The sequence below is a fragment of the Tenrec ecaudatus genome, chromosome X, assembly GCF_050624435.1.
Source record: "Tenrec ecaudatus isolate mTenEca1 chromosome X, mTenEca1.hap1, whole genome shotgun sequence".
Classification (NCBI taxonomy): domain Eukaryota; kingdom Metazoa; phylum Chordata; class Mammalia; order Afrosoricida; family Tenrecidae; genus Tenrec; species Tenrec ecaudatus.
The window spans coordinates 123,070,264-123,084,544 of NC_134548.1; positions in this window are offsets into that span (position 1 = coordinate 123,070,264).

Here is a 14,281-nt window from a genome sequence, read left to right on the forward strand (position 1 = left end):
CTTTCTACTCCTGTAGAGTCTCGGAAACCTACAAGGGCAGCTCTGCCTTCTCCTATAGGGTTCCTATGAGAGGGAATTGATTCGATGGCAGTGAGTTTGGCTCCGGCAAATGTTTATAAACTATTTGGAAATCTTACAGAGGGCCACTATGAGCTGAGGAAGGGTTATATCTCTGAAGGACAAAGATGTTTTTGCAGGAAATTTGCCCAACGCAAGATGTCATTTCATTTCCCTGTTGCCTCCACGGGCACTGATCATGGTTCCAAGTAAAATGAAATCCTTAACAACTTCCATCTTTGCTTAGTGATGTTCTCAGTAGTTGAGAAGTTCTGGTGGCATAGTAGAGTTGCTAACCCTAAGGCCAACAGTTTGAAACAACCAGCCACTTCTTGGGGAGAAAAGAGTTCCAGTCTCAGAAACCCCAAAACTAACTCAATGGCAGTGAGTGAGGTGTGTTTGTTTGTGTGTGCGCATGTTGAGGTAGAAACCATACTGAAGCTTCAAACCCTCTTCACTTCCAGCAAGCAAATGAACAAATACATTTCTGAATTTGTTCATTTGTCTTCCTTCAGTTCTGATGTTTGTTCTTCCATGTAGTTCAGTTTCTGGGAGTATTTGCTCAACGTACGAATGGATTAAGTTTGATCAATGGATCCAACCCTGACACAAACCTCTCCTGATTTTAAATTACACATTAGCCTCTTGTTCTGTTTAAAGAGCTGCCTCTTAGTCTATGTACACGTTCCACAAGTCACATGTAAGTGTTCTGGAATCCCACGTTAGCAATGTTACCCATAATTTGTTATGATCCTCATGGTCGAACACGTGTGCATAGTCAATGAAACACATGTAAACATCTTTCTGTGTTTCCTTGCTTTTAGCCAAGATCCATTTGACATCTGCAAGGATACCTCTTGCTCCACGTCCTCTTCTGAATACTGCTGGTGTTCCCTGTTAATATACTGCTGCAACTGTTTTAAAATTATTTTCATTTACATTCTAGTTATGCGTGATATTAATGAGAAAAACCCCTGCCAAACATGATAATGAGATACAAAAGGCAGCCAGAGACATATAGAAACCATAGACAAGGGAACAGATTTTGGGCTCACACTCATTTCTAGCTCCAATCTAAGAACAGTTGGTTCTTATGACACGGCCATGCTCCATGTTTGCACTCACGAAGAGCTCACTGAAGATACAGTTACTATAGCAAAGTGTGGTCGTGAAGAAGGCAGAAGGCACTTGGTTCTCAAAAGGAATAGCAGCTACTCTTTTAAAGGCTTGTATTCCAACAAACAGCCATCTAAGCGAGGCTTTGACGAAGTCCACATGTAAGACACACTCCAGCCTTTGTGATACAAAGATTATAAACCATGAAATCCAAATCTACAGGCGGGAATGGTATCAGAGCTTAAATTGTGAACAGGGTCACTCTGCGAGTCAGCAGTGACTCAGTGGTGAGTTTGAGTGGAATATTCAGAAGGCTTTGGAGGACAGTGGGAGCCCAAAATCCATTTGCAGCGTCTGTACATGGATTAAGCCTCCGGTGAATCCCCTCTGACCATAGTCGAGAGATATAAATGAATTTATTGCTTTATTCTTGATCAAGGTTTTTTCCTCTGGTTTCTTTTAATATTATTGGTCATATATAGATTTGCTGCTTTTGATTTTTGGTGTATGTTTTCCAATATATGATGCCCAGGATAAGCAACTATGTAGACACAGAACATAATAAACGTTACATTCCCCCAGATACCTGTGAGTGTCAACTAGAAACTCTCAATGCAGAACATGGATAGAGCATTCAAGAGCCTCCTATTTAACAGGAAGCTCAATTAAAATGCAGACAATCCTCTGTACCTCCCGAACCCAGTGTAGCAGTGTAGGGGTGTGAGGTCCCTCAAGAGGCTCCAGTGAACAACTGCAGAAAGAGTGGGTGGGTGGGCCTGTGTCTGCAGGAAATTCAGGGGAAAGTGCTAAGGGACACAGATCAGAGGGGCAGGGTGGTGCGTTCCCAGAAGGCAGGTGAGGTCTCAGAGTGACCCCTCCTCCACCCAGAGCTCCACAGTTCTCTGTCTGGAGGGTAGTCGTGACAGCTGTAGTTTCCTACATCCTGGAATCCCTCGTTGGAGAGTACAGCAAGGAACTTCCTTCTGAACTCCACTGAGAGAACACAAACTCTCCTGCTTGTAGGAGTTCAAACTGCATGTCTGGGAATGGGCTTCGGCACTACAGCATTGCATCTCAGCCTGAAGTCCCCGTGTGGCTCCACACAGACCAGAGCAAAGCCTTCTGCAGCAGACAAGCAGGACAGCAGACACCCTGGGCTCTACTTCTAGCCGATTGGCCAAAGGTCACAAGGAGCAAATTGTGTCAGAAAGCGAATATTCATGTTCTCTCGCCTGAGTCAGAACCGTCTCCACATCAGAGGGGAAGAGTATCTTAAATTAATTTTGCATAGATTAGAATACAATAAAAATGCCCAAACAAGTAATATCTTAAAGATATCAAATGATGCTATTAAAATATATAATGTGATTTGAATATACATATATATTTATGATACATTTGGTTCCTTTAAAGGAAAAACGAAACTCATGATATTGAATCATTTTTATAATTGCCACATTCTGCCAGGTCACCTTTCTTGGGATGGGCACAGATAGGGCTCTAGAGTCAGTCGGTCAAGTAGCTCTCTTCCAAATTTCTTGGCATAGCTGAGTGAACACCTTCCACATGGCATTTGTGAAAACATTCCCACTGGCATTCCTTCCGTTCTTGGAGAGACTTTTTCTTCTAGTAAGAAAGTATGAATGGTGCAGCTTGGATTGCTTCCATCAGGGCCATTGGTTTGTGCGCATGTATCACCTCCTAAAAGGTTGGTGCTGGGCACGTCTTTTTGCTACAGAAACTCCGTGTATTCCTTTTGATGCTTCCTGCACCACTCAACATTTTGCCATAAAACCAATTACTGACTCATGGTGACCCTACAGGGTAGGTTCAAACAGCCCCCTGTGGGTTTCCAAGACTCACCCTTGGTAGGAGCAGAAAGCCACATTTTGCCCATAAACTCACTCAGCGCCATGAGTTGAAGTCAACTCATAGTGACCATATAAGGCAAAGTAGAACAGTCCCTGTGAGTTTCAGACACTGTAACGGTTTAAGGGAGTAGAAAGCCTCATCGTTCTAGAAAGCTGGCTGGTATGTTAGAATCCCTCAATATCACAAGTGGAGGTTTAAATTTTTTCTTCAGTTCTTTAAGCTTGAGAAATGACGAGAGTGTTCTCACCTTTTTTGTCTCTTAAATCCAAGTGGTTGCACATTTCTTGATAAATATTTATTTGGTTTTCTTGATCTGCCCTTTGAAATAATCTGTTCAACTTTCTTGCATCTTCATTTTTTCTATTTGTGTGAGTCAGCTGCTCGTCATTCAAGGGTAAGTTTCAGAGTCTCTTCTGATATCCATTTTGGTCTTTTCTTTCTTTATTTCTTGTCTTTTTAATGACCTTTTGCTTTCTTTACATGTGATGTTCTGGATGTCATCTCATAGCTCATCTGCTTTTCAGTGGTTATTGTTCAAAAAATTAAATCTATCCTTCAGATGCACTCTAAATCCAGGAGAGATATACTCATGGTTATATGTTGGCTCTTGTAGACTTGTTTTAATTTTCTTTAGCTTCAACTTAACATTTCATAGGAGCAATTGATAATCTGTTCTGCAGTTGGTTCCCCGCCTTGTTCTGACTGCTGATATTGAGCTTCTCCATGTCTATTTCCACAGATGTCGTTTATGTGATTGAAAAAAGGTATTTGCGGTTCACTCAATCATTGGTTTAGCAACATTCTATCACACGCTTTCCACCAGCATGATTTCCATCACCAAGGCCATATTTTCCAAATCCCAATCCTGCTTTGCTTTCAGCTTTCTCATTCTAATCACCAGGATGCATCTTGATTGCATGTTGCTTCTATTTCAGATGGTAGAAGTTGCTCAACACAAAAACAAAAAAAAAAAACACATCTTGGCAGGTAAATTTGAGTAATAGTTGATTTAACTGGCCCTCCTTATAGACACTGGCTTCAAAGAAAGGCTCAAATATATCAAAGACTATGAAGAGGACACAGGAACAGGTAGTATTTCCTTTTGTTTTACACAGAGCTGCTAGGGGCTGAACCGACTTGATGGCATCTAACAAAGCTCACACACTTAGCTTAAGAAAAAAGTGTTTTTGTTGTTTTAACTAATCCCGGGATGCCTTTATGAAAAGTAAGACAACATTTCTGAGGAAACAACACACACAGCAAGATTTTATCAATCATCATGTGGGTGTCAACCTCTCTGATAGTGTCACCTGGTGCCCCTTCCCACCCCCACCCCCCACCCCCCCACACTAGTGAGGCCCTGGCCTAAGGTAAGATCTTGTAGAGCACAGAGGGAGCTCCAATTTGAAATAGCCTGTGGCAAGGAATGCTTGTTAAACTATATTGCAGGGCCCGGTGTCCTTTGTTTCTGACCTGTAGGTGTGATAAATGACAAAGAATCTGCATTTCTAAAGAGTTTCCAGGAGCTAATGGTGGTTCTAGGTAAAAGGAATTTAAAAAGCTCCTTCGCTTTAGTGGAGACATTGACAAAGGAGAGAAACAGATCAGGAAGAAGACTGAATACAATTTGGTTTGTTTCCAGAAAGGACTTTGGCCCCAGGCTAAAGCTTCAGAGTGCCTTGATTTTTCTAGTGTTAAGGATTAGTGGGGGGGAAAGGTCCAAATTATATATAGCGTTATTTATTCTAAAATAATTTTGAAACCAATCACTTGGGTGCTGCTGTTTAGGTTCAACTATTTCAATGAAGGGAGAAGACAGATGAGAACTAACATGTATTGAGCTCTATTACACTATGGGCAGTTTGAGGGGCGGGGGAGATGGCAAATTCAAGTGGATCGTATAAAAACCTATTTATTAAGTCTTACACAGGACAAGCCCGAGACAAAAACAAATCACCTTGATGAGCAGGAGGCTATAGTAGTGCGTAAGGATTCAAATTCACGCAGCTGCTTCAGTAATTCCTGTAACACAAAGGAAATTGTTACAAAATTACGAGTGGGGGAAATCAATTCAAATTGCAGAAGGGACAGAAGTGGGAAAAGAAGGGTGATAGGACTACTTACATTATTGCAGACAACAAAGCTTTCAAGAGTGATTCAGGGCCCTCTGACCACTGTGATTTGAGATAGGACTAAAAGTTCCATCAGGGGCATATCCAGCCAGGCAGGTTCCTCGGGACTGTAATGTGTCTCCCTGGACTTATCAGGGGAGTGGTAGCAAACACATTCTGCCTGAAAGCAAACTTCTTCACATTGCTGACGAGTGATCAGAAAGAACTCAGGGGAGATTGAATCTATGTGCCAAATGGATTTAGGACTCCCACTGTAAACCTAGTGCACAGAATTTAAGCTGTCATGCAGTGCTAAATGGTTTACATCTCTCTTGGTTCCCACACCAACCATGTGAAGGAGATATCAATTCTATTTTTTAAATGAGGAAACTAAAGCCCAGAAAGAGGATTGTGGGTAGCTTTAAATTCGTAATTAGTTGCCCACACGATCAATGTTGTTAGTGTTGTCAGATGCCGTAGCATTAGTTCCCACTCAACCGAACACTGCTCAGTCCGGCAGCATCCTCACAATTGTGCCAATGGTTCCACCCATTGTTGCAGCCATTGTGTCAATCCATCTGGTCAAGGGGCTTCTTTTACACTGACCCTCTACTTTGAGGCAATTGAAAATACCATGGCTTAGACCAGACACAACTTAAGCCTTCAAAGCAGTATCTTTGCTCTTTAAATCTTTTTTTTTAATTCTTTAAGTTTTAAGGAGGTCTTATACTGTAGATTTGCCTCATGCAATATGTTCTTAGGGTTTTTTGACTGCTTCCTTTGTAAATTTTGCTTTAGGATTCAAGTAAAATGAAGTCTGTGACATCTTCCAATTTTTTATCCATTTATCATGATGTCTTTTTTCCCCCTTCAGTTGTGAGTTAAACATGGTCTTGGAATTGATCGAGTCATTTAAAAACTCCCAACACAAAAAGTGCAGAGTCCCCTAAAGGCCAACAAACAGTCCTTGAACTAACTACAAGTTTTTCTTTCTTGTTGTGTTGTGTTTTGGTCTTTGTCAGTGGTTTGTTGTTGTTTTGTTGTATATTGTTGTTTGGTTTTGCTCTGTCTTGTTTTTGTGCATGCTACTATCTTTGCAGGTTTGTCTAAATAAGATAGGCTGGATGAACAATATGGAGGAGAAAACAATGGGACTGACAGTTGGGGGGGGGACATGGGAGAGGGAGAGGTTGGGGGAAAGGAAGTGGTGTTAACAAACTCAGGGACAATGGAACAACAAGTGATCCAAACCCGTGGTGAGGAGGGTTGTAGGAGGCCTGGTAGGGTGTGATCAAGGGTAATGTAACCAAGAGGAATTACTGAAACCCAAATGAAGACTGAGCATGGTAGTGGGACAAGAGGAAACTAAGAGGAAATAGAGGAAAGAGCTAGGAGGCAAAGGGCATTTATAAAGGTCTAAATAAAGGCATGTACAAATGTAAATATATTATATTTATGTATAAATATATGAGGATAAGGAAATAGATCTATGTGCATATATTTATAGGTTTAGTATTAAGGTAGCAAATGGGTATTGGGCCTCCACTCAAGTACTCCCTCAATGCAAGAACACTTTCTTCTATTAAATTGGCATTCTATGACGCTCACCTTGCTGACACACTCGCTGAAGACAAAACGGGTGCATAAGCAAATGTGGTGAAGAAAGCTGAGGGTGCCCGGCTATCAAAAGAGATCATGTCTAGGGCCTTAAAGGCTTGAAGGTAAACAAGTGGCCATCTAGCCCAGAAGCAACAAAACCCACATGGAAGAAGCACACCAGCCTGTGAGATCATGCGGTGTCAAAGGGATCAGGTATCAGGCATTATCAGAACAAAAACTCATATCATTGTGAATGGGGGGAGGGGTTGCGGAGTGGAGAACCAAAGCCCCTTTGTAGGCCAGTGGACATCCCCTTACAGAAGAGTCTCTCGGGGAGGAGAGGAACCAGTCAGGGTGCGATGTATCAATGATGAAATATACAACTTTCCTCTAGTTCTTAAATGCTTCCTCCCCCCACTATCATGATCCCAATTCTACCTTACAAATCTGGTTAGACCAAAGGATGTACACTGTACAGATAGGAACTGGAAACACAGGGAATCCAGGGTGGATGATCCCTTCAGGACCAGTAGTGTGAGTAGCGATACTGGGAGAATGGAGGGAGGGTGGGTTGGAAAGGGAGAACAGATTACAAGGATCTACATGTAGCCTTCTCCCTGAGGGGTGGACAATAGAAAAGTGGGTGAAGGGAGACGTCAGACAGTACAAGATATGACAAAATAATAATTTATAAATTATCAAGGGTTCATGAGGAAGCGGGGAGCAGGGAGGGAGGGGAAAATGAGGAGCTGATGCCAGACTTGGGTGGAGAGCAGATGTTTTGAGAATGATGAAGGCAATGAATATACAAATGTGCTTTACACAATTGATGTATGTATGGATTGTGATAGGAGTTGTATGAGCCCCCAATAAAATGATTTTTTTTAAAGTCCAGAGCCAGATGGTTTTGCCAGGGAATTTGACCCAACTTTTAAAGAAGAGCTGACTCAAACTATCCTAGAATATTAAAATGTACAGTAAACTCCAGAGTTTATTTTATGAGTTGAGCATAACTCTGATACCCAAACCAAGCAAAGATATGGAGGAACCCTGGTGGCATAGTGATTACAGGCTGGGCTGCTCATCTAAAGGTCAGTAGTTGGAAATCCCCAGCCACTCTGAGGGAGAAAGATGGGGCTTTCTACTCTTATAAAGAGTTCCAGTCTCCGAAACCCATAGGACAGCCCCTACCTTGTTTGATCGGGTCATCCATTTGTGGCTGGCACCAAGACTTCGTTTCTGTTTATGTTTGAGTTACATTGATTGTACGTATTCCTGTGTACCGTATTTTGCTTATTGGTTCATCGGTTAATGGAACTATCCTTTTGTTTCCACCTTTTGGCTCTCGTGTCAAGTGCGGCTATGCCCGCTAGTGTACAGCTTTGGGTCGCTTTCCTTCCTTCTGGGTGTATACCTAGGATGAGGAGGGCTCTGTCATAGTGCAGTCCAATGTTCCACTTTGTGAAGAATCACCAAACCATTTTCCAAAGTGAATGTACCATGTGACATTCCCCTCCGCCATGGATGGGGGTTCCAGTCAGGAGTGGGATTCAGCTATCTCACAGCAGTTCGTCAGAACCCAGACCTAAGTTTTTGTCAAGTGCAGTGAACCGGTTATAAAAACAGCACTTGGAATCAGGGTTCTTCTCAGCTGCCCATTGTGGAGATCACAGATGTAAATTCTTTACTTTTTTTTTTAACGTTCATCTGTGTAGCAGCGTATTGTAAACGCCCATAGGAATGTTCATTCCCTTCACACGTATAACAAATTAGACAGAGCTATGCATGTAAAAATTATTCATTTCATAAAATTCGCTACACTTCTGATGAAATACTCCATTTATTTCCTTGTGTTTGTTACTTCATAAAACAAACCTATAAGGTAAAGAGAAAGTATGAAACAACCACAGGGAGACAGGCTGTCATGCATTTCACCTTTGTGTTATGCCCCAAATTCCCCTGAGATATTATGAACGAATTAAGTAATTCCTGAAAGTGTTCAAAGAGCTAAAAAAAACCCTGTCAGAGCAATTGCTGTAAGTTCAGCAGAAGCACAAAGGGATTTTTCTAAGATGAACATAATATGTTCAGAGAAGAGAAGTCTCCTGTTTTTAATATAGCAAACACGATGACTATTTTCTATTGGCCTACCTCTAAAGAAATGGGATCCTACTCCTACAGCGAAAAAATGAAGGACAAACCACACAGCCAGTGATGCTCTGATAAAAGCGAAGAATATTGCAATTGAGGACGCCAATCAAGAAAAAAAGTGGAAATCTCTAAAGTAACAGTTTTATTGTTTTCTTTGTCAGGTATTATTGAATATTTTCCATTAATATTTTAAAACTCTTCACACATAATCTAGTTTTGTGTACCTCTTTTATTTTTCTTTTTAAATATTAACTATGAAATAATAAACTTCCATTTATTAAGTAAATCATTTTTAAGTAAGTCATTAATTGAATCCACTGCTTCCATTACATCCATTACCTCGCCAATACCTTTGTTTTCCTTTTCTCTTTTTATTGTTTGACATTCTAATTGGGGGTGCAGCACATGAGATAATAACCTGATTGTGGTTCTAATTTGCATCTCCCTGATGGTGCTCTAAGTTAAGCACTGAGCTGCTAACTGCAGCGTTTGAAGTTCAAACTCACCAGCTGCTCCATGGGAGACGTCAATTCAGACCTATATCAACTCTATAGGACAGCATAGAACTGCTTCTTAGTGTTTCAGAGACTATAAATCTTTACAGAAGCAGGCAGCTTTATCTGTCTCCCAGAAGCAGCTGGTTCCGATCTCTTGCCTTGAGGGTGTCCAATGAACAGTGCCCAGAACTACCATATATTGACTATTGTAATGCCTTCCTTGCTTTATTATGACATGTATTGATCTGGTAGGTGTGGGTGGGTCTGCCATTGTGAATGAATGTGATTACAAATTTTTCCCTATCATCAACCCTTGTTGTTGATGTAAATAGTGTTCAGTCACTTAAGGGTTTAATCTGTACAAGTCAACAATTCATGTACTGCAGTTCGTAGCCAGGCTATACTTGTGTAGTTTCCTTTCCACAACAGTGTTTTAAAGTGTATACCATTGGCTACATTAATGCCACTATAAATGGAATTGCATTATGCCCCAGGGAGATGATTGATAATGTCCTCCAACATAAAATGATAATGATGTCTCCAAAGTGAACCATATATATATAAACGAATTTGGGCTCACATTTAATTATAACCTCAGTCTAAAAATAAATAGTTCATAGGACATAGCCTTGTCTGATGTTCATCCACATGAAGGGATCACTGAAGATATGGGTGCTATTGAAAAGTGTGGTGAAAAAACTAGATGGTGCCTGGCTATCAGAAGGAATATCCTCTGGAGTTTTAAAGGCTTGTCTTCAAATCAGCAGCAATCTAAAGGAGGAGTCACCTAAACCCACATGGAAGAAGCATACCAGCCTGAATGATCCAAGGATTATAAACAACAAAACTAATATCTGAAGGAGGGAATGTTATCAGAGTTGTGAACACCCGGTTTACAGAAGGCGGCAGATGACAACGAGAGCCCAAAATGTATTTGCAGGGTCCACAGGGTCCACACCTGGATTGAGTTGCTGGTGAATCTCCTCTGACCAAGGAAGTAAACAGGCTTTCTATCATGCAAATTTTGGTGGGTTTGTTTATTTGTTTTGGTTTTGTATTTTTGGTTGTTTTTTTTTTGGTATGCGCCATCCAGGAAAGGTAAAACCTGTAGCAACAGTGACTGCATTGATACTTCATTGTGGGGTACAGCAGGGGAGGTTGGAGGAAATGGGAAGCTGGCAATTATAAACACAAGAAAGAGTAAAATATTGATTGTGGAGGTGATTGTACAACTCTGTTGAATAAGCTTGAACTAGTGAGTGTTATGCCAATAAGACTGTTTTAAAAAGTTGCAGCAATACATCAACAGGGAGCTGCCAGAAATTCAAGCCAGATTCCTAAGAGGACTTGGGATGAGGGATATCATTGCCAATGTCAGCTGGATCATGGCTGAAAGCAGAGAGTACTATAAAGATGTCTACTTGCGGGTTATTGACTAATCTGCTATGTGGATCATAACCCGTGGGGATTCTAGAAAACTTCGTTGGACTCCTGTGGAATCTGTGCATAAACCCAGAGGAAGTTATTGGAACAGAACAAGGCAATACTGCGTGGTTTTACATCCGGAAACAGTGTGTCAGGTTTGTATCATTTCACCATATGTATTAAATCTGTGTGCTGAGAAAATCATCTGAGAAACTGGACTAGGTGAAGTGAAGAGAAAAGAGGTCACTTGAAAGACTATGTGCGCCTGACCCAAGCCAAGATTCCCTGCCATTGGGACTGGAAGAAGACTCACTAACAATGTGTGGTATGCAGATGCCACAGCCTTGCTTGTTGGTAAGGAGAAGGACCTGTAGCACTTACTAATGTATACCAAGGACTGAAGCCTTCCATATGGATTGTAACTCAATTTAAAGAAAACCCAGCTCCTTCCTTACAAGGAAACCAATAGAAAGCAGCATGACAAACAAAATAGAATGACATTGTCAAGGCTTTAGTTCTGCTTGAATCCACTATCAGTGCTCATGGAAGCAGCAGTTAAGCAATCAAAGGATGCATCGCATATTGGGCAAATCTATTGCACAGGACTCTTTTAAGTTTTGAAGAGCAAGGATTTCACTTGAGGACTAAGGTGCGCCTGACTCACACCAAAACTCACTGCCATTGGGCTGATTCAGACTCCAAGTGATGCTTTAAGAAGGCAGAACTGCCCCTGTGGGTTTCTGGAACTGCAACTTATTATGGGAATACAAAGTCTTATGCAGAGTGGCAGGTAGTTTTTGGACTGCTGAGCCAACATGTAACACACTACGCCACACCTGACCGGAGGCATGGTGTTTTCAATCATCTCATATGCATGTGAAAGCTGCACACTGAATAAGAAGACCAGAGAAGAATTGATGCATTTACATTATGGTGTTAACAAAGAATACTGAAAGCATCATGAACTGCCAGAAGAAAAAAACAATCCATCTTGGAAAATGTACAATCAGAATGCTCCTTTGAAGCGAGGATGGTGAGACTTCATCTCACATACATTGGACTGTTTTATAGTTTAAAAAATCATTTTATTGGGGGTTTGTACAAATTCTTATCACAATTCATACCTGCATCTATTGTGTCAAGCACATTTGTATATTTGTTGCCATCATCCTTCTCAAGACATTTGCCTTCTAATTGAGCCCTTAATATTGGCGCCTCATTTCCCCCCTTCCCCTCCCTCATGAACCCTTCATAATTCATAAGTTATTATTATTTTTTCATATGTCCAACATCTTTCCTCGCCCACTTCCCTGTTGTCCCTTCCCCAGGGAGGAGGTTATACATAGATCTCTGTAATCAGTACCACCTTTCCACCCCACATTCCCTCCACCCTCCTGGCATCACCACTCTCACCACTGTTCCTGAAGGGGTCATCTATGTTGGATTCCCTGTTTCCAGTTGCTATCTGTACCGATGTACATCCTCTGGTCTAGCCACCTTTCTAAGGTAGAATTGGGATCATGTAGTGGGGGGAGGGAAGCATTTAAGAACTAGAGGAAAGTTATTATTAGAAGAGGTCAATCCTTAGAGAAGGACATCAAGCTCGATGAAGTAGAGGTTCAGCGAAAAAGAGGAAGACGCTCGACAGCTGGAGTGATATTGACGCTGCCATAATGGGCTCAGACATGTTAGTGACTGAGGAGTGTACAGGACCAGGCAGAATTTCTTTCAATGACTCTGACCTCTGACCACAACAAAAAACAACACGTGAGGAGGTGTGAGGCAACATTGTTTATGTTGTCCAAAAGATGAAACGAAGATGAACCTAAACAAAATCCAGGAAAAAAACCAAAATGGGCATAGGGAAGTAAGTGGTCAAATACATCTTGGCGCATGTAAAAAAGGGAATATTTTTTATTAAAAATCTTTTTTCTATAAGCATGTATGCTACAGTACAATATATAGAAAATGCAAAGAAGATTACAAAAGGGGGGGGGACTCGTGATCCAAGACAGAGATATCTTCAAGGTATATATTATGATTTTCTCAGTGTACGTACAGATGCCTTTATAGATGAATACTTTCATATATAAAGCAGACCAGAGAAGAATTGTTGCATTTGAATATTTGTGTTGGAGAACTGAAACACAAACTCAGTGCCACCAAGTTGATGCCAAGTCATAGCGACTCTTTATAGGGGTTTTGAGACTGTAAATCTTTACAGGAGCAGACAGCCCCATATTTCTCATGCAGAGTGGCTGGTGGGCTTTGAACCCCAGACCTTGCCGTTATCCATCCATTGTTTTATTAGACTTGTTGGAGAAGAATATTGAAAGGACCACAACTGCCAAAAGAATGAACAGATCCGTCTTGGAATAAGCACTGCTGGAAGGTTCCCTTACAAGCAAGGATGGTGAAGACTTCCTCAGGCCTACTTTGGACATCTTCTCAGGAGAAACCAGTCTCTGGAAAAGGACAGCATGTTTGGTAAACCAGAGGGTCGGTGAATAAAAGGAGGAAGGTTCTTAAGAAGCTACATTGACAGATTGGCTGCTACAATGGGCTCCAACATTGGCACAATTGTGGAGATAGGCAGAACCTGACCTGGAAGCATCTACCCAGTAACAACATCTAAACATTACTAAAAGATCATGGAAATCGCCATGAGCTTTCTGAAGTCATCCTACATGTATCCTCGTCTAACCAATGACAATGGTATTACATTTTACACACTCCACGGGCGTGCCAACGGTGAATTTCTCCACGGCTATCCAGTCGTTAGAACACACCCAGAGATGCCTGTGAAGACAGGCCTGGTGTTTCTAAAGCCTACAGCCACGAAAAGACCCTGGAGCAGGCTCCACTCTGCACATGAGTCGCCATGAGTTAGAAGTGAATTGATGGCAACACACCATAGCAGTGTCTCATGCTCGTTCCGCCCCCCATCATTCCCTCACGAATACTTGTCCATTTCAATAAGGACTCACCAGCAAGCCCCGCTCTTCTCAAAAAATGTACAGCAGTTTATTTTGCCAAGACTCTTATCATTCAACCAAATCGCTTATCTTGGAGTAGCTAAGTGGATGCTTGTTTCACGTTTTATGAAACACCTTCTCCGGCTAAAACAGCTAAGAGACTTTGGGGATGGTTTTCCAATGGGCTCTTAGAAACTTCTGGGTGTCTGAGTAGTCAGAGTAGATTCCCATCATTCATATAGACTACCTTCGCAGATAGTAAAGACTATCGTGTGTCCGACTTGAAAGACTTATTTTACCTAAGTGGCCTAGCTAGGACTCGGGTTTTAAAATCCCAATACCCTTTCCTCCTTCCCGCTTCCCCCCTCGCGGTCCCCCCACCCTCCCCCTTTCCCGCTCAGAAGCCTGGCCTATGGCAAACGCCAAGAATTAATTGGGGGCGGGGATTAAGGAGCGGCTGTCAGGAGGTCGCCATATT